This window comes from Monodelphis domestica, chromosome 6, assembly GCF_027887165.1.
Source record: "Monodelphis domestica isolate mMonDom1 chromosome 6, mMonDom1.pri, whole genome shotgun sequence".
Classification (NCBI taxonomy): Eukaryota; Metazoa; Chordata; class Mammalia; order Didelphimorphia; family Didelphidae; genus Monodelphis; species Monodelphis domestica.
Window position 1 is genome coordinate 201369587 of NC_077232.1, and position 11825 is coordinate 201381411.

The 11825-nt window shown below is 38.4% G+C and overlaps 1 long non-coding RNA gene across 1 annotated transcript in view; it reads right to left on the minus strand.

Moving 5' to 3' along the window:
* The window catches only part of LOC103100002 (uncharacterized), a 33500-nt gene extending 31892 nt beyond the window's left edge, over positions 1 to 1608 (minus strand). Inside the window, exons 1-2 of the long non-coding RNA XR_008913173.1 lie at positions 1090 to 1608; positions 304 to 368 (exon numbers count right to left, since the gene is read on the minus strand). This is a non-coding gene — a long non-coding RNA (uncharacterized LOC103100002). The remainder of the gene's footprint in view (positions 1 to 303; positions 369 to 1089) is intronic.
* Between the last annotated feature and the right edge of the window lie 10217 nt (positions 1609 to 11825).

Consider the following 11825-nt stretch of genomic DNA (forward strand, 5'->3'; position numbering starts at 1 on the left):
GCCTCAGTTTTATCATCTGTATAATGGGAATACCCATCTCTCAGGCTTATGGTGAGAGTCAAATTAAGATAATAGAAAGCACTTTACAAATGGAAACCGTTGGTATTGTGACATTCTTTTAAAACTCATGATTGGGGCACCTCAAAGAGAAACAATCTTGGAATTTGCTCCTGATGTGACTTTGGACCATTCCCTTAGTCTCCTCATCTATAAAATGGGAGTTGGACTAGGTGATCTCTGTGGTTCCTTCTAACACTAAATCTCTTGTCCTTTGAATTTCTATGACTCTCTAATGTTACTCACTTTTACATTCAGTGTTCCATGAACCGTTGCCCAGGTGATTAAAAGGACTTTTGTTGTGAGGATCGCTGTAATTAAATGAAAATATTGCTTAAGCTGTGCCAATGCCTGAAATGCACTTCCTCTTCCCTTCTCTGTCTTAGAATTCCTAGCTTTTATGAAGGCTGAGCTCCAGTACCCACTCCTAACTGACACCTTTCCTGAATCACCTAGTAGTTAACAGTCATTCTCCCCAATTACTAAGTAGTTCCTTTGAATCCATTTCCATCCAAAGAAGGTAAGCTCCTTGAGGTCAGGAACTGTTTTCATTTCTTTTTAAATTTTTGCATTCTTGGTGCCTGCACATAGCAAGCTACTAATAAATGCTTGTTGACTAAGTGAATATGCGTAAGTCATTTAATTTCCCTAAATCTAAGTACCATCATCTAGAAAATAAACAAGCCAGTAAGACTTGCCCTCTCTACGTGACAGCTGTTGCCCGGGAAATGCTGTATAAACTTTACCGAGCTGTAGATGTTATTGGCATAAGGACAGATCTCAAGGCCAACAAAGCTGGGTTAACAACATCATTCCACCGATGTGGCAGTTAGGATGCCTCGTCATTTGGGGAAATAGTTTTTCCTGCAATTTTACATCAGCCTTCTCAAGGAATTAGCGAATAATCAAGCCAGAACTCGCTAAACACCTACTCTATGCTTGGCAACGCGTTTGGTGGAGAGGACTTGGATAATTAGTTAAAGAGGATAGGAAACAGAACGGGAGCTGTATTGGGGAGGGAAGGATACACACGCAAGAGATGTTAGGGAGGAAGAAGCGCAGAGCTTGCTGGGGTCAGGCTGGGTCCTCCCACCGGGGCTCACCTCACAGCCCAGCGCTCTTTCTGAGGTCACAGGAATAGAGAATTTCAGAATCCCCCAAAGAATTTTCTAGGCCACTTCTGAAATGCAAAGCGTGGCATTGTACATCCCATTAAACACTATGAAATTTGTCTAAAGGTGAATTAATTTAAGGGCACTCAGTGTCTGCTATCAAGCCCAGGAGTCAGTAGTAATAACACTCCTCCTGGCAGGTGACATAGACCATTCTGATCCAGCTATTTGAAGACTGTCATGTACAACTAGGAGTGATCCCAAAGAGCACAGCTCTCAGAAGGTGCCGTGACAACAGCGGAGTGCTGATGGGATATTGGGGGGGAGGCTTCGTGCCTCTCGAATTAGACTGTCCCCTGGCTGAACGTGTCATTAAGGGCTTCTGGCAGTTGATGGCTCAAACAATATTCATATTCAGACTTGCTAATGAATAACTGCCTTCATCTGGAGTCCAAGAAGTACCTTCATCTGGAGATGAGTCGAGGATCTAGGATGAAGGCAGCACAGAGATGCCCTTCTCAACGTATTATTTTGTCAAAAACCATCTTTAAAATGTTATCAGGATAACCAAAGATATTTCCACAGCCTTGTGAGAAAAACCAACAAACATTTTCATTAGAATAATTTAAATAGCCCAGCTACATAAAAGATAGGTTGAGCTGCATAAATGACTTCTGCATTCACAATCTATCACTGTAAAAAAATAAAATAAAATAAAATAAAAATAAAAATTCAGAAAATAATACAGGATTTAATCCTTTAGTGACCTGAAAAGAAGATTCATCTTTAAAAGGCCAAGCCTGCATCACTCTGTGAGAGATGTGAAGCTTGAGAGATTTTTGACATTTTCTATAGGTAAAAGGCTGGCTGACTTGTTATTAATGTTAAATTTGACAAGTTCTTAAAGCTACTCTGACGCTAAAGGATGAATCAGATAGCATGAGCTTTTTCATTTGAGCTGTCTAAGACGTTAAATTCTCAAACACTTGGAGACAGAGGCTACATTTCTGGAATTGTTCTTTCCAATAAAACTGGGCTTGTGTAATTAAGTGTACATATTTTTTAAAATCCATATAAGAACTTACTGATTAAAGAAAGTAAAGCTATTAGGCAAAGACACCACTAATTTGTCTAAGATGTACTAAGTCCAGGGCTGCCTGAAGTCAATAATTTCTGTTATATAACCGAAGAACACACATTCCAGCAACAATTTGAGGGAATTGTGTTCAATTTACTAAAGTAGAAGTAACTTGCAAAGAACTCCCCCCCAATTTTAAGTCTGAGGGCCGGTGTTATCTTCACAGACACACCATGTCCCCATGAGAAACCGATCAGACTCAAATCTAGGTTATTTTATCTGGACAATTAGCCTACAGAATTTCTACGTGACCAATTGTTTCACCCAAGGTCAAACCTATGACTCTATACTGACAATTATAACGACCCAGTTCCATCTGGGGTCAGTGTTCCATATTAATTGCGAAGATTCACTAGAGATGAGCATTGTTATCAGTTACTCATATAAAGGCAGTCCTGTCCTTATCCTACTTGCAGGTAGGATAACATAAAGCTGGGGGAGAGCTAATACCCTGGAAGACAGAGTCAGGATCCAAAAGACCTTGATTTGTGGTCTGGATCAATGAAGATGAGATTTGTGGGGATAAATGTAAATTCTTATTTTTAGGTTCAAAAAGACCAAGTATATAAAAACACAATTTGAGGAGCAAGTTAGTTAGTAATTTTTCTTAAAAAAAATATGGGGGATTTAGTGAACTAAAAACTCAAGAGGGGTAAATACTGTGATATAGCACCCTTCCCCTCCAAGGCTCTCCCAAACTAATGTGATTTCGAATTTCACTATGAGAGGCATATCTTCTGAGAACAGGGAGGGGATGATCTTACTAGGTTCTGCTCTGTTCAGACTATATCTGGGATACTATATTCATTTCTGGGTACCACATTTTAGCAAGACCATACTTAATAGAGAACATTCAAGGGAGAGCAACCAGGATGGTAAAGAGCCTCAGCTCATGCACTCTGAGGATTATTTGAAGGAACAGGGGATGTTCAGAAATTGTTTTTCTTTACGAAATGGAGGGGCTCAGGGATAGCTTTCTTCAATCATTTAAAGTGTTGTCTTATGGGAAAAGAATTAGACTTATTCTGCTTGATCCCAAAGACAGAACCAGGACCAATTAATGGAAGTTGCAATGAGGCAAATTTAGGTTTCATGGAAACTAACAAAAAACTCTTAACAATGAGAGTTATGGAAAAGTGAAATGGGGTGCCTCCAGGGGTGGTAAATCTTGTCTCATTGGCAGTTATTGAGCAAATATTGGATGATCACTTGGGTATATCATGGACAGAATTCTTTTTTCAGGTATGAGTTGATCTACTATTGTTGTCCTTAACTCTGAACTTCTGTGACTTATATTTGATAATTTATCCTTTCATTTTGGTATGGATGCTGGAACTGTGCCAGAAGGCCAACAGGTCTATGCAGGACTATCAAGGGAAAGAAGGTACAGAGAGAAGAGAGGGCCAAGAAAAGAAGGAACCTTAAAGAATAACAACATTAGGAAGAGGAGCTCCTGAAGACAGTGCAGTAGACTGGAAGCAGTGCAGGATGTCCTCTTAGGAAACCTATGTTAACTAGCACTGACCCAACAACTGGATGGCATGTGTAAATTAACTGAAAATATTGGTCTCAATTTGATTGTAAAAGATTGTCCAGAAGAATTCAAATTTTTGACACCAAATTCAGTACTTTCTCCTTTGCCATTTTGCCTTTTCCTGCTACTATTTCACTATCTTCTGATCATGATGGTATCAAAAAGTGCTGAAGCAGGGTCACGGAGTCTGGTACTATTGCCCGTAGGAAAAAGACTAGTTGTGTGGATGTACCTCCAAACAAAACTGAAGAGCTACCTCAAATGACCCTTCGGTGGGCCAGTCCATCTCAAAACATTGCTCTGCATCTTTGCACTCACCCAGGGACCAAATGGGAAAGAATGTTAACTGTGGGGTCATTTTGTTCTGTTTCCAAACAAGGATAAATAGGAGAAGTGGATTGCAAATATATATCTATCCAGAGAGAACCCCTGAATATATGCTGTTGGAATTTCAACCCCAAAGAGGCAATTCAAAAAGATTTATCCTTAATTCACTCTGACAATTTACAAACTATATGAATATAAAGTCCACTAGTTTGCAGAGAGTTCGCCTGATACTCACTTACACAGGAAAAGCAATTTTTTAAGGAAACCAGAAATCTTTATCTGAGATTAAGTGTCACTTATGTTATTTTGGTCCAAGAAAGAAAACACCATCACTCTGCCTTCCTATCGGCTGCCGTCATTAGGTGGGGATGTAGTCTGATAATAAATTTTTTTTAAAAGTTGTTTCTAATCTATTGTGCTCAAAGTTTCAGAGAAACATTAGCCAAACTGCATCTCATAAATGTTTAATGAAGTAATTTTTAAAGATAAATTCTCCTAAGTTAGCTTGACATCCCTGAATGTTCATAAACTGTGCCAAGTGAAAATGGAGTGGAGAGGTTTTAGTGGAGTCAGCTCAGAGCTCCTATCCTATCTTTCTACCCAGTTTCTAAAGTGCTACCTTTTCATCATCCCTAAAGACCTGGGTGCATCTCCTATCCTGAAGGTTCTGACTAGGATTATTGCCTCTCTAATTTATTTATTAATTGTTTTAATGACTATGTAGACTAAAGCCAAATAAAGTGGCATATTTGTAAATCCGACATGTTAGTTAACCCATAAGGACACACATGGGGCCAGCCTGAGATTCCACAGTTCTGAGGAACTGCACAGCAGAAATTACAAAGAGTGTGTAAATGTTTAATTGTAGCAAAGAGCGAATTCTTGATTATGTAAACAAGTGCAATTATTTTGCCAAATAAGATCAGGACACTGAAGATTGGGAACAGATAAATCATGGAGAAACATTCAGGTTTCAAATTAAGAACTGTCAAGAGAGCTACAGCTTTGATTTTTGATTGCCCTGAAGCCAGAACAGACCTCTCTTCATTTAGTATCTCCATTTAAGTTCTAAATTAGAGGTCCTTGGCCTCCAATGTGGGCGAGCATGTTTCTTAGCACTCGACTCAGGCAGCACAGCATTTTACTAGTCAACTGATTTAACCCTATTTGAGCAGAAGGAAAACACAAATTACATCTAAAGAGAACAAAGAAAGGGCAGGGTGTTTTCTGGTGAAGGATTAGAGCCTGGAAAAAGTCAAAATTGATAAAAGTGGCTATTGAGGTGACCTAAAGAATGGACTGGTATTTCTTCTTTAGAAGGACCGGCAGGTAGTTACCGAAAGTTGAACAGATATAATAAAAGTACATTTTCCCCTTTCAAATTTGTTAGTTGGGAGGAAGGTATCTCAATGATTTCTTCTTGTAACTCTTCCCTGACTCTCAGTGAATTGTAGGAGGCGGACAATCATTACCAATTTCTCTTAGGGAAAGATAAAGGGATCACAGGACCGCAGATTATAGAACTCTAGCTGGAAGGGACCTCAAAGGACATCTAATTCAACCCCCTCATTTTACAGATACAGAAATTAAGATCCAGGGTGTATGAATTACTCAAGGTCACAGAGACAGTGTCAGAGCCAAGTTTGGAACTGAGGTCCTCTAACTACAGAGTCAACCTTTCCAGTTGCCTCTCCTGTAAATACATTTATGTGGTATAACCTGGTGGAGGGAAATGCTGAACTGGGAGTCAGGAAGGGTCCAAATTCTGTCTCTGACATTGACTGACTCTGTGATCTCGGCCAGGTCACTTACCCCTGAGCCTGAGACTCCCCATCTTTAAAGGAGAGTGTAAGGCTGTCTGATCCCTACCATCCCTCTCAAGGTTTAATGCTAGGATTCTTTGATCCTCTGCTTAATGATACAAACAATTTTCACTTTAAGTATTTTTATTCTATTTTTGTTTCACTTGTAGACACACTCATATTTTTATGTATGAGGACAACTGAAACGCTATGTATGAGAGAGTGGAAAAAAAAATCCTTCATCATTGCTCTTTCCAACTGTACAATGATTATTAAACAAACATTTCCGTCAATGAAGTTCTGAAGAATAAGTGCAAGCAGTCGATCATTGAAAAGTTTCATATATGGGAATCATATCACCTGTCAGCTTGCCTGAGGGGAAAATAGGTGTACTGATCTTTATACCAAAGAATTAAAGCTGCATGAGACGAAGAGGCAGGAATTGGAAATTCATATCTTTGACAAGAAGGAAGCATATCTCTTTGGACTGCTCCCTGAATATTTGCAAGGAGGGACTTTTTTTTTTGTTCCATTTCCTTCTCCTTGTATCCTTTCCAGCGATGAGAGATGGTTAATTTGGCTAAAGGGAAATACAATTTTCTGATAAACGTAGTGAGTCAGCTTCTCCCTATTTCAATGTAACTTGCTGGTTGTGAGTTGGGTGTGTTGGGAAATTGTATAGATTTTTTTAGGCCATTAGAGTTGGCCTTAAGTATTAATTTGGTGAGCCATTGCTGAATGAGTCCATGCTACTTTTAAAGGTATCCCAGTCCCTACCCAGGAGACGTGATAGTAAAACTCATGTTTACATAGTCTTTACTAGTCACAATAATTTTTTCTTATAGAAGAGATAAGTGTTTTCTTTAACTTACAAAGGAGGAAACCTGGTGTTCAGGAAAATGAAGTGCCTTCCCATGATCATGTAGTTGTTTAATGGGCAGAGTCAAGAATTAAACTCAGTTCTTTGCATGTCAATATCCAGCAATGCTATCTGGTTCTAGAAGCTGATGTACTTGGACTAAAAAGGGTGTGATTGAATTCTAAAGTGTTACTATAAGCTGGTTTGCAATATTATCTCATATCTGAATCCTCAGTTGCTGGTTGCAAGGTGAGCCCACTTTCACTGGATGTCAGAATCAGTAATCCTGTTTTCTATTTCCATTTTCATCCCAATAAAGTGTCCCCTCAAGTTTTCTGTCTCTTCAGTAAACCATTTGAGGGATTCAATGAGGAACTATTGTCTATCCATTGTCAAACTGCATGACTATCCTGTTCTAATAAATCTGCCATTTTTGACCTTCCATGGAGTTTAAAGATTTAAAAGTTTCAGGTCCTTTGGTCCAACTCTATCGTTTTAAAGGTAGAGACAAGGAGATGACAAGAGGCAGAATATTTTTTCCTCAAGGTCACACAAGTAAGTGGTAAGTGGCAGATCTGAGACTTGAACCAGATTCTTTGATACCCAGGTCAGATTTCTTTCCACTTTATCATGTTACCTTATCTGTCATTCAGTCCCCTAGGATTCTTGAGTTCTTTCATTAAATAAAAAAACCACGTGAGAAAGTTGTTTTTTGTCTAACTTCTTTCAGTCACTTAGATATCTATGAAACCTTTGGTGTGGGTCCTCCAGCCATGGTGGGTGTGTTGCATTTTAGCAGATATTTTTCATTTATTATTTTGACCAGATTTTTTGGTCATGAATCTTTTACATAGTTGGACTGGACCAACCAGTGGACTATTGTAGTAGTCCAGCTATGAGAAGATGAGGGTATGCACCAGTGTGATAACACTATTGGAGGAGAAAAGGGGCATATTCATGAGATATTAAAAAAGGTGAAACCAACAGATCTTGGCAACAGATTGGATTGGGAAAGGGATGAGAGATAGTAAGAAGTTAAAGATAACACATGGGTTTTGAGTTTGGAGGACTAAAAAGATGCTAGTGTCCTTGATGGTATGATGGAGTTTGGAAGGGAGAATGCTTTGAAGAAAAAGATAATGAGTTCAGTTTTAGGGTATCTAGAAGATATCCTGTTTGAGATACCCAATAGGCAGTTGCTGATGCAAAGCTGGAAGTCAGCACAAAGGTAGGGTTAAGTGTATTTCAGAATCATCAACACAGAGATGATAATTGAATACTTGAGCTCTGATGAAGCACCAAATGAATAAGTATGGAAGGAGAAGAAAAGATAGTCCAGGAGAAAGTCTTTTTCATCACTCAGAGTTAGCAGATATGACCTGGATGAATATTCAGAAAAGGAGTGACCAGATAGGTTGGAAGAGAATCAGGAAAGAGTAGTATCTCCAAAATCTAGAGATAATATAGTATCAAGGAGTAGAAAGTTATTAAGGGTGTCAAAGGCTACAGAGAGATCTAGAAGAATGAGGGTTGATAAAACACCACTGAATTTGGCAGTTAAAAGATCATTGGTAATGCTGGAGATAAACAATTTCAATTTAATTAGGTGTTCATGACCCTGACTGTAAAGAATTAAGAGCAGACTGTAAAGAATTAAGAGTAGAATGAGTGAAAAGGAAGTGAAGGCATTAATTGTAGATGTTTTTCTCAAAGAGTTTAACCATGAAAGGGAAAAAAATTATTGGATGATAGTTATCTGTGATGAATGGATCATTGAGAATTTTTTGAAGATAGAGGAGAGAAGAGCATATTTGTAGGCAAAAAGTCAGCAGTCAGTAGATAGAAAGAATTTGAAGGCAAGTGAAAGAGTGGGACTAATACATGGGTCAATCTGATGGAGGAGATAGGTTGGAATGGGACCACTTGTGAATGTAGAGGATTTGACAAGGAAAGATACCTAATCATATGACATAGAGTTGAAGGAGATAGTGGTAGAAGTCATTTCAGTAATGTGAAATAAGGAAAAGGGGGAAAGAGGGAGTTCTTGAAGAGTGGTCTCTATTTTTCTTCTGTAAAATACTAGGCAAGGTTCTCAGAGGAGGGGATAATAGGAGTTGGAGGAGCTATGAGAGGTTTGAGGAAGGATGAAAATATTTGGAAGAGTTGCTATGGTGAGTTCTTCTAATTGCTAGAATGAAATCCATTTCCTAGCCCAAGTGTTCCTCTCTTCAACGCCATCCCTTATTCTTAGCTCTTCCAGTCTTTTGTTCTTTTTATTGGGCTATAGCAATTAAAAAGAAAAAGTGTATCCCAGCTGCCTCAAATAATCAATGAACTGTCTTGAGAGTCACTCTCCAACTGATCATGGGTATGGCTGGAGAATCTGACTCATGACTAATTTCTGTATTTAGAATAGAAATAATTTGATCTGGAAACCTTGCCTATATCACTATTAAATGAATTGCTTGGTATTGCATCATTTGCATCTCCAACTGGTTATTCATATTTTGATAGTAGGTCAAAGTAAAAGAAATGCTGAGAATAAATTGTTGTATATAGGGTACTTTAAACTCTTCCAGAAGAGTGGGCTCCCATGAAGTTTCTTGAAAGAGGCAATTTACTCAATTGGATGAAAACTAAGTTTCCTCACATGGATGAGCTATTAACCTCAGAGAATAATTGACATGTTCTAACCTTTTTTTTTTTCAGTCTCTGGCATACTCATAAATTTCTAAAAATGCCATGGCATGGGTTGAGTTTCTGTGGCCAGCTCAATTATATGTGCTGTTCTATGGATGCAAATCTTGGATCAGTATGATTTGAGAAGAATGAACTTTACAAATATCCCAAAGGTCAATGGGACAATACATAGTGAGTTTAAATAGACTACAGCATGTTACTAATGATGACACAGGCAAGAAGAGACATAAATGGTATTACTGAGAACATATATGACCCATAAAAAGGGTTGACTAATCATGTAATGAAAATAAGAAGAAATAGATGGGCAGTTTAAATGGAACAAAAAGGGGGAAAAGGCCTACAGCAAAAAGATCAGATACTCTAAGTGGTGTTTAATTGAAAAACACGTACAAGAACAATGAAGAAATTATAGAGCATCTGCATTTAAGAACAAATAACTTTTGTTAAACCTTTATTGTACCTGGTGCTAGGGGAAGTGCAGCATTTAAATGAGGCACAGTTCCTCTCCCTATGAAGTTTATAGCAAAGTGGGAGTTGGAGAAATGAGACCCAAACACTGATAAATATGGGGAGAAATGCACCCTAAGAGCACTGGATGCATGGCCCGTGAAGTCCAAGGAGGAAGATCATTAACAACCAGTAAGATCAGAGAAGGCTTTATGGAAAAGATTACTTTGAAGGATAGGTTAGAATTAAATAAGCAAAGAAGGTAAGGAGAACATTGAAGACATTAAGAACAGGGAACACAGGGAATCAAAAGCAGAAAATTACAGGGCCTTTTCCTGGGAAAGAGAGAGAGGTAGGACTAGTGAAAAGTTCATGGAAATGAGTAATATGAGCTAAGGATATAAAGATCTGAAGAGCTTTGAATGCCCAACAAAGGAATTTGAACCTTATTTCATATACGATAGGCACAACCAAAGATTTTTGAACAGGTTCATCAGTTTCTTCAGCATGTGCTGAAAGCATAGAGTACCCAACACAAGCTCTGAAAATATGGCTCCCAGTAGCCAGGCCCCCATGACCTTCTTATAATTTCCAGAGAAGGAAGAATTGCTAATAACCAGAGAAAGGAGGAATGGGCTCACATAGGAGGTAGCATTAGAAGTAAAACTTAAATGGAGATAAATATTCTAGGAAGCAAATGTGAAGGGAGGGAGGGATGTCCAGGAATGGGGTACAAGATATACAAAGGCATGATGGGAGGTGGACTATGGAATACCATGTACACAAGAAAGTAATTAGTCCAGATTGACTGGATTATTGAGATTATGAATGAGAGTGGTGGGAAATAAGTCTGGAAAGAGAAGATAGAGCCATACTGTGAAGAGATATAAATACATTAAAAGACATTTTCACTTAGAAGGAGTAGGGAGCCACTACATCTTGAACAGAGAAGTAATAGCCATGTGGCTTAAGAATAGCAATTTGGAATTTGGTTCAAACATTTTTTTAAAGGTTAAAATTGTTTTTTACATACAACTGAGGGAAAATATTATTATTATTATTTAATTTCAAGTTTATTTTTTAAAAAATATTTTTCCACGTTTACATGATTTATTTTCTTTCCCTCCCTTCTTCCCTCCCACCTCTCAGAGCTGATAAGCAATTCCACTGAGTTGTATAAATGTTATCACTTGATACCTAAAATATTATTTTAAAGAAGAACAACAATTTGGTAGTTGGGTAGAGGAGAGTTTAGAGAGATATGAGCCTGGAAAATGTTTTGCCTTAAAGAGAGGCATGTGGAGTAATGGATAGGGCTGAACCTGGGGTCAGTAAGACCTCGGTTTAAAACCCACTTTAAACAATTAGTAACTGTCACTTTATCTCTTTATGTCTCAGTTAGGGGTTGGGCTCTCAGGCCCATAAAAGTCCCTCCTTGATCTAAATTTATGGTCCTATGACCTCTAGCCCTATGATGTGTAAAGATACGGAGGGGATCATATCTGATAAGGCAGAATTTTTGTTTTTAATCACTGTTGCGTCCTTGAGTTTCATTGTGATTGAGACTGAGTTAAAATAGCTGAATGGCTAGACAATCATTGAAAAGTTCCTGCACACTCCTGAAACTGGAACCACAGGACCACTAATTTGAAAAGTATCTCCTGAATGCCACGTTGAAGACTCTGAATGGACTTCCCAGAGTATGCCCAGTCTGTGGAACTGTAGGGGTCTGGTTAAAGTGCTCAAAAAATGAGGACAAAAAAAATGACTGTGCTCTGCCAAATGCCTAATAGAGTGGAACACTCCAGCATCCCCAAAGAGATAAAGGTTGGAGTGGATGTCTGGA